This window comes from Lygodium microphyllum, chromosome 1, assembly GCF_053477565.2.
Source record: "Lygodium microphyllum isolate KBCC chromosome 1, Lygodium_microphyllum_v1.1.10, whole genome shotgun sequence".
NCBI lineage: Eukaryota > Viridiplantae > Streptophyta > Polypodiopsida > Schizaeales > Lygodiaceae > Lygodium > Lygodium microphyllum.
Window position 1 is genome coordinate 171,893,163 of NC_141135.1, and position 9,521 is coordinate 171,902,683.

A 9,521-nucleotide genomic window follows, 5' to 3' on the forward strand; every position below is an offset into this window, starting at 1 on the left:
CATTAATATAATTTTATTTCTTTCATTTCTTTTTTCTCTCTCCTCTTTCTTTTATTTTCTTTTTTCACTTTCTCTCTCTCCCTCCCTCCCTCTCTTCTCTCTCTCTCTCTCTCTCTCTCTCTCTCTCTCTCTCTCTCTCTCTCTCTCTCTCTCTCTCTCCTTTTATCTTTTTTCTCCAATCGCATTAAAAAAACCCAAACCCTATTACACAAGGAGAAAATCTATTCTCCCTTTTTTAAGAGAAAAATATAATCTCAATTTTAGCTCCCACTTGTGCAAATCAAACTTTCAATACGCAACTCCCTCACCACTATTGGTAAGAGGTGGTAAAGTCTGCATACCAAATTCTTCAGAATACAAAATTTAAATGCACACATGAATCTTGGCATTTCAAATACTAAACATCTTGCATGTTGAGACCTAGAGGAAGGGATTGCTTCAACTTATTAGCCTTTTCACAATCAAACATGTAAAGTGTGTAAAGATACTTCTTGCACTACACATTGAACTTCATAACATCCTTATTTACTTTAATCTTGATAGAGCAAGCATTCTTTCTCCAAGAACTAAGAAGGGAGTCCTTGATTTCACTAATTTGTATCAGCATGGTTGCTTGTTGCAAAAAAATAACCACACCCTACGTAGAAACTGTGGATGCACACATAGTAAGAAGTCCTCTCTCTCTCTTCTCTCTCCTCTTATTTTCCTCTCTTAATCTCTCTCTCTCCTCTTGTTATTTCTTTTTTTGCTATACACACATACATACATGTGTGTGTGTTCTTCTCCAATCACATTTTAAAAACTCTTTCATCTTGAATTATGTTTGAAAATTGTAACCCTATCTTTTTCCTCTCTCTCTCTCTCTCTCTCTCTCTCTCTCTCTCTCTCTCTCTCTCTCTCATCCAATTACATTTTTAAAAAACCCTTGATCCTATTGCATGAGAACAAAATATATTCTCCATTTTTTGAAAGCAACATATAATCTCAATTTTAGTTTCCACTTGTGCAAATCAAACTTCCAATAATCATTTTAAATAAAAGTTCAACTCCCTTCACCACTATTGGCAAGAGTTCGTAAAGTCTACATACAAAAGTCTTCAAATTAAAAAATCAAAATGCCACTCTATCTGACATGTTATAAATGAATCCTGACATTTTAAACACTAAACATCCTACATGTTGAGACCTAGCAGAGAAGGGATTGCTTCAACTTGTCAGCCATTTCACAAATTAACATGCAAAGTGTGTAAAGATACTTCTTACACTACATATTGAACTTCACAACATCCTTCTTTTAATCTTGATAAATCAAGCATCCTTCTTCCAAGTAGTAAGATGGAAGTCCTTGATTTCACTAATTTGTTTTAGCATGGTTGCTTGCCAGAGAAAAAAACCACATTGTATGTAGAAACCCTGGTTGCACATGGCTTAAGAGTCCTCTCTCTCTCTCTCTCTCTCTCTCTCAAAGAACATAAATATTGTTGCAAGAATTCACCATAGCTTTACACACAATTGAAGAAAAATTATAGAACCATTAATTGCAATAGAAGAGAGCTTAGAGACAAGAGTTCAAAAGAGACCAATTGCATAGAATCTTCACTCCATGAATGGGTGAGCACATCCCCTATGGATGTATTCATTTATTTTTATTATCTTAGTGCTCAAAATATTAAAGATATCGCAAAATAGGGCCATACATTTCTCTTTCTTGCATGGCTTTTCTTTCCCAATTCTTTTCTCCAAGTGGACTATCAAAAGGACTGTCCAAGTCCAACCCCTGTAAAGGACAATGGCACTAATAGAGCCAACAGAAGGTACAAGAGCCTACCTCCAACTTGGTAGAGTTGGAAGTTGCTGCTGTTACACGCACCAAGAAGAAGGAACTAATGGTTCAGAATGAAAATTATTCTCTTGCCAAGACTCTGAAGTTCAACCTGCCAACAGAGGGATAGAGTAGTACCGAATAGAACAGTGCAGTATAAAGCGTTGTAGTGCCACAGAGAGTTACAGAGACAATCCCAAAGACAGGACTAGAGGCCCAGGAGATAGATGATATAGAAGCACCTCCAAAAAGAGAAGAAGTGCCGATGCTGCAATTATTAGAAGAAAAAGGAAAGATGAAAATGGGTGTAGCCCCATTCCCCAGCCGGCTAGAGAAGCCTGTGGATCCTATCAAAGATTATGGCTTGGTCAAAGACCTAGACACTTTTAAACTAAACCTAGCATTCCGACAGTTACTGATGCTGTCTCCCAGCTGCCGAAAGAAATTCAAAAGCATCTTGACAAGAAGACGTGGATTAAGGATCGCTCCTTCAACAGCGACCAAGACCAATAAAGCCCCAGAGCCTGTAAAGGAAGTAGATATGGCTAATGCCTTCCTAGATCCTGGAACCCCAGATATTAGTGTATGGATAGAAGGATGCTTCATTTTAGATGTATTGATTGATGGAGGATCATTAGTAAACATAATGACGGATGTGACAATGAAGGACTTAGGGTTGCAAGGAATTCAACCTACACAGTGGCTTATCAGATTGGCAGACCAAAGCAGAGTCAAACCGTTGGGCATCCTCCCATATGTAAAAACAACCCTAGTAGGAAGAGACTATTGGCTCACATATATGGTGGTCAAACCAAATTATTATGGGACCTCATACCCTCTGTTGTTGGGAAGACCTTGGCTTTTTGAAGCAAGAGCCAGGACGGACTGGTTCAAAGGAACCCTAACCCTAGGCAGAGGACCCAACAAAGTGGTAATAAAGTTATATGGATTGCAAAAGGGAAATGAATCCACATCCATTGAATTCATAACTGACTCCTCCAACGAGGTAACAGATGGTACATCACGAGAGGAAGAGGCTGTTAAGCAGATCTTTCCTAAGAAAACAAAGGCATAGTCCCTAACAGTGGGCACTGTAAGCCAACTGCCAAGGGAAGTAAAATCCTTGTCCATGGGTGAATACCTCATGCCTCAACTAGAATTAACTTCTGAAATCACCTTTGGCAGTGAAATAGAAGCATGGATGTATTGTTCTCCCTGTTACATGACAGTCGCGGAGGCAGAGCAGAGATAGTACAAAGACTATACAGTTACAAAGCAGAGACAGTACAGAGGCAGAGCAGATACAGAGCAGATACAGAACAAAGACAGAGTGGATATAGAGACAATCACAGAGACAGTAACAAATACAGAGCCAGAAGCAGAGTCAGAAGCTGTGACAAAAGCAGAAGTAGATGCAGAGGCAGAAGATCTGTTCTTCTCTTACAGAGCCTCTGCAGAAGCAGAGACAGAGCCTCTAGAGGAAGAGGATGAAAATGATGAGGAAGAAAATGAAGCAGATTATGAGAGTGCAGATGAAGAATTTCCTCTGATAGTAGATGATCTTGTTGATGTCCCTACAGAGACCTCAAAGGCCAAAGATCTCAGGGTGATGGATGGAATGACCATGGTTCCATTTGGGTTGATCAATGGACCACAAAGTATGCAAAATGTGTATAAGCAATGGATTAAAAGAATAAAAATTAAGTTCACCGGTGGTTCTTGTCGCCCTAACTGTTCAGTCCAGAGAAAAGATGATGATGATGCCCCCTGCCCACCAACAGAAGCCAAAGCCCTCAGAGCCACGGCCTCTAGAAGGTCCGTGCTATGTGACATTCCTGGACACATCCTCTGAAGATGAATCCCTAAGTCCAGAAGAAATCACCATTCAAACAGAAGTAGACAAACTGATACCCTTCCAGCAATCTAAACAGACAAATGAGTCATTTGTTCAGAAGGAGGACACTTGTTCTAGTGGAATATTAGACGAGGACATTACTCTCTTGAAAGAGTTAGATCTCTATCCAAAAGAAATCCGTGGGACATTTATCCACGAAGTGGAAGGTGAAAGACAAGTAACGTTCTTGGATACTGACGGTACTGAACGTCACCTGAAAGTGGGTCTCAATCTTCCAGAAGAAGAATTAGTAGTCCTGCGAGACTTACTAAAGGAGAATCTAGATGTGTTTGCTTGGTCATACAAAGACCTAAAGGGGATTGATCCCACAGTATGCCAACATCACATTGACCTAGAGCCTAATGCCAAACCTATAAGGAAAAGACAAAGGTGTATGAATCCTAATTATTCTGCTCTGGTGAATGGCTAAATTATTGAAACTTCTTGAAGCAGAGTTCATTTATCTTGTGGCTAATAGTGAATGGGTTTCGCCCATTGTGGTAGTACCTAAGAAGAATGGGAAACTTCGAATATGTGTCGACTTTCGAAAGCTCAATTCGAAGACGAAGAAGGATCATTTTCTTATCCATTTTATAGACCAATTGTTGGACACACTGGCAGACCATGAGCTGTATTGGATTCAGCAGATCTAACCAAGTCCAAATCGCAAAAGAGGGCCAAGTCCAAATCGCAGAAGAGTGATGCCATTCGGGCTCTACAAGGCTCCTGCCACCTTTCAATGAGTAATGATGGCTGCCTTCCAGAATCATCTGCATGATTTCATCGAGGTGTATCTTGATGACTTCTGTGTCTATAGTTTGATCCGAGAGCACTGGGGACACCTAGAGCAATGTTTTGACAGATGCCGAGAGTATGGGATTTCTCTCAACCCTGACAAATGTGTCTTTGGCATCTCCTCAAGAGTTATTTTGGGCCATATTATCTTTGCACAAGGGATTGCAACAGACCCGACAAAGATTGAGAAGATTGCCACCTTAACAGCACCAACAAACCTCAAGCAATTGAGAGGATTTCTTGGCCATGTGGGTTATTACATAAGATTTATTGCACATCTTGCAACCAAGGCAACCCCTCTGCACAAGCTCCTAAGGAAAGAAGCTGACTTCCTTTGGTGACTGTGAAGAGGCCTTTAATACCCTAAAACAGTGCCTTATCCAAGCACCTTTCTTGCAGCCTCCTGATTGGACGAAGGAGTTCCATGTGCACACAGATGCATCAGTTGAAGGGCTAGGTGTTGTCCTATGTCAAAAGGGCCCCTCTAAATTAGATCAACCAATATATTATGCAAGTCAAAAGGTCACTGATAGGGAATGGAACTATACAGTGAGATAGAGCTTGAATGCTTGACAATGGTGTTTGCACTGGAGAAGTTTCGACACTATCTACTGTCAATGCATTTCAAGTTCTATGTGGATCATGAAGCCTTGTCCTTCCTGATGAACAAAGCCGATGTTAAAGGATGAATGATGAGATGGTTGCTCCTACTCCAGGAATTTGATTTTAAAGTGGTTACTAAGCCTGGCCGTTCCCATGTCCTAGCTGATCATCTATCACGGATCCCTCAATCAGAAGTAGAGAAACAGGATTATCCATACCTTCCTAATGCTTCCTTGTTTCTAGTTGAAATAGTTACCCCCTGGTATGCAGATATAGCCAATCTCCTAGCAACTCAACAATATCCTCCTGGCATCTTAAGCCACAAGAAGAAGAAGCTTTTATTAGAATCAGCGCCCGACACCTTGCTAGGCGGTACACTGTACAAGAGAGGCAAAGATGAAGTGCTGTGAAGATGTATTACAGGGGATAAAATCGGCATAGTATTGAAAGCATGCCATGAAAAACCATGTGGTGGACACTTCGCAAGAGAAGCGATAGCCATGAAGGCTCTACTAGCAAGATACTGGTGGCCGACCCTACACAAGGACGCATATGATTACTGTAAGAGATGTGATGCTTGTCAGTGAATGGGCAAACCCACCAAAACAAGTGCCATGCCACTGCAACCCATTCTTCCCCTAAAGCTGTTCGAGAAGTGGAGGATTGATTTTGTGGGTCCCATTGATCCACCTACCAAACGGAAGCTAAATAGATAAATCCTAGTATGTACGGATTATGTCACAAAGTGGTGTGAAGCTAAAGCCCTGAAGCGGGACGATGGTAACATCATAGCCCTGTTCATGTACGAGAATATTATCACCCGTTTTGGCAGTCCCCTCGAGCTGGTAAGTGATAGAGATACTCATTTCCTTAACAAAATCATGGAGGAGCTAACTGAGCTCTATAAGATTCGCCATCGCAAGTCCACTCCTTATTACCCCAGAGCCAACGGCCAAGTTGAAGTCACCAATCGCATCCTCTACTCAATTCTGAAAAGAACGATTACCCCACATTGTCGCGACTGGGACGATCAACTTACAGAGGCCCTCTGGGCGTACAGAACCTCCCATGAGGCAGCTACAGGACAGACCCCTTTCTAGCTAGTGTATGGTACAGAAGCCGTCTTCCTTGTTGAACTGGAGTCTTTGTGAGTGGCAGTTAAAGAACGCTTGGGAGATAATGAGTCACTGCAATGCTGTCTCCTGCACTTGGAATGCTTGGATGAGATACAGTGGAAGGCCCTACAGTGTGTGGAAACCACTCAAGCGCGCCGCAAGGCCTATCATGACAGTTTCATCAAGCACAAGGAGTTCAAAGAAGGTGATCTTGTTCTAGCCTATGATTCGAGATTTGGCAAGTTTCCTAGCAAGCTTCAACAATGGTGGATGGGCCCGTACAAGGCACTTGCTGTCAATCCTAACGGCTCTGTGCAGGTAGAGACCATTGATGCCTTTGATGATCCTTTCCTCATCAATGGCTATCGCCTGAAGATGTACTTCTCTCCCTGGGGATCTTGACAATCACAGTCAACCTACCCTTTCCCTTTTGGGCGTTGCACTGTCCTTCTCATTGTGCTTCTGATAGCCCTTATCATTCTCCTCATGAGGCGGTCTCGTTCTGCTACCCCCTCGTTGCAGAAATATCTCAACTCGATATTGTTCTCTTCTCGTCTGATCCAACAACGGTGGCGAGGTTTAGTCCTGACACATGGTATTTTTACCATTCTCTTTCTTTTAAAAAAATGAAAAAGAAAAAGAAAAAAATAATAAAATAAAATAAAATAAAATAAACAAAACTGTTATGGGAGAAAAGGAAAAAATTCCCTGTCATAACAGGCCTCGTTCTAAGAAAAGATGGAAACACCCTTGGGCGGGAAGCTGTAACATGTCCCCCTGTCCACTTGTAGGACACGTCTTAGCAGCCCATCGAAAAGAGAGTCTAGAAAGCACCGCCCAGCACTCGCAAGGAATGTCACAGGGTTTGCGATCTAGGTCTTCCCAAGTTTGCCACGAAGCAAAAGTATTTCAGCCATTCCCACTTAGGACCGACCTGAATCAGGGTTTTCCTAATGGTCACATTCCTAGAAGGTGGCTAGCGTCGAGCCCCAGACGAACTACTTTGTGCAAAAACATTAGGGTCAAAGCAGATTTATACTACACTTGGTTCAAGGAGAATGGGAAACGAGAGGGATGTGAAGCTCGACCTCTCTGCCCGTAAGGCATATTCCCATTCCATTCCCCTAAAACAATACAAATCGGGACTCTAGCTTTTATTGATTCTAGGTCATTGTTACCTCGCTGTCTATTCCTTTGAGAAAAGTTCCCAGCCAACCGGGACCACCCTTTCATAGGACGGACCCAGAGTGATGTCCACCGCACTTTCCTCGGGTTACTTTAGTTATCTAATTACCTACCACATTTAGTTTGACAAGCAAAAGCAGCTTCCTTAATTAACAAATTTTAATCACTCGTTCCTTCACGTAACTTGAGCACTGACACAGAAAAACAATGTCAAGCAAGTTCCTTTTTTAACATTTGATCTTTATTTATCAGTCTTTGGAATGCATCAAATAAACCTGCTCAAAGGCTATCCCAACAATCCTCAGGGATTGCTATTCCAAGTTTCTGCCCATTGACTAGTATATGGGCCTCGAGGTCCCATCTCAAGTCACGTCGGCCTCTTACGCAGGATCCGGAGGCAAGGGATTTATGGCCAGATCCTCCCCTGGCAGCCAAGCATCCTCCTGCTCCAAGTAGCACCCATGGAGAGACCTCTTGCGGCGCGTTCGGTCCACGTACCAGGCACGGCTAACAACCCCCTTAGATAGGGTCAGGCAGACAGCCGGAGGTAACTGATACTGCCTCTCCCTCCAGGCTTTTAACCTAAAGCATTAGTTATTTTTTCGACTTTAGTTCCTTGAGCAATGTAGTACAAACAGTGCACCTAATTGTACAATCACGAGCATTCCAGTAGTCATTTGTACGGCCACTATCAAGGTGTAATTCCTTTTCCACGAACACTTCTAGCATTTGATCCTGGATCAATCGCGACTTGGCAAGATCCCAAGGGTTTTGTAAGCTAAGTTGCTTGATTATCCTTCTTCATTGGATTAGGGTTTATACCCAGTTAACCCAAATTGTCACTACCTTAGGTTTCCTTATATTATAGTCAATAAATCCTGGGCAACCTCGTTGCCCTACTTGGTTGGTTAATTGCTTTATTGGCAATTCATTACTACCCTGACTTCACAAATCATTCTTCAAGGAAGAGTGTTGAAGCAAGACGACTACTCAATTTCTAGAAAATTAGACTTGTAATTAGAACTCATCAAACTTGGTCTAAGTTGTAGCCATGCTATTTCGTGATTTAGACACAAGAGCAATGAGATAGGTGTCAAAACCTAACTTGTGGGGATCATATCTACCAGGCTTGATAAACGATTTGGCCCTAGGGTCTGTAAGTTCCTTGCGGAGGTCTAGTATTTGGTCAACTGATCCTTAGGGTGAGAACCCTAGATCGTTCTTGCGCGGGTGATTAGATAATCTTAACATTTCGAGAATGTGTGTAGGACCTTTAAGATCGGAAATATTAGATCGGCATCCTAAGTGCGATACTAGGCAGAATTTTAACATAGCTTAACCCTACCTAGCACATTGAGGTGACTGTCATATGCTAACTGATCATACCTTTATGAATTTCATGTAAGCTACCCAATTACACGTGAATTACTTAGTTGATCTAACCAACCTATGATTAAAGATGATCTTCTCTTTATAGATGTAAATACTTTCTAAAAGGTGTAAGTAACTGCAAGATGAGTGAGATGTATCATCCCATGCAATTTCAAGACCAAAGACCATTTTTCCTTCATGCGACTAAAGGATCTACAATGATATTTCCTTCCCTTGCCCTATACTATAATGATTGACATTCAGAGCTAACTCTTATAAACCCTACGTTTTATGCATGGAATTCAAGCTTTAGTATTTTAATGAAGATGCATCCTTTCCCAAATTCAAACTTTGATAAAAGAACTCCATGCATGAGCGAATGCCATGAGTCCATCATTGATTTAATCCTTCCTTTATCACTTAAGGCATCCTAGAATGTAACTATCATCGCATGCGATTTGCAAAGTACATAAATCCTTTTCATGCATTGCAACTATTCGGACATCATTTAATGGCCGTCTATGATTATCTTATACACGAGTCACAACCAGGAATTTATTACGTAAGTGTATTAAGTGTTTATGCCCTATCCTTTGCGAGATGTAACAAGGATGCCTTTGCACAATTCCGTCTTTTTACTTATGCATCATACGTTCAGAATTGCAACTACCCTTGACCACGGAAGTGCAAGCAATTGCAAATACTAGACATGCAACTAAACTTTGTAGATCGAATG

The 9,521-nt window shown here is 41.6% G+C and overlaps 1 pseudogene; it reads right to left on the minus strand.

Annotated features, from left to right (window-relative positions):
• Positions 1 to 397: 397 nt before the first annotated feature.
• Positions 398 to 607, minus strand: LOC148041980 (large ribosomal subunit protein eL38z/eL38y pseudogene; annotated as a pseudogene).
• Between the last annotated feature and the right edge of the window lie 8,914 nt (positions 608 to 9,521).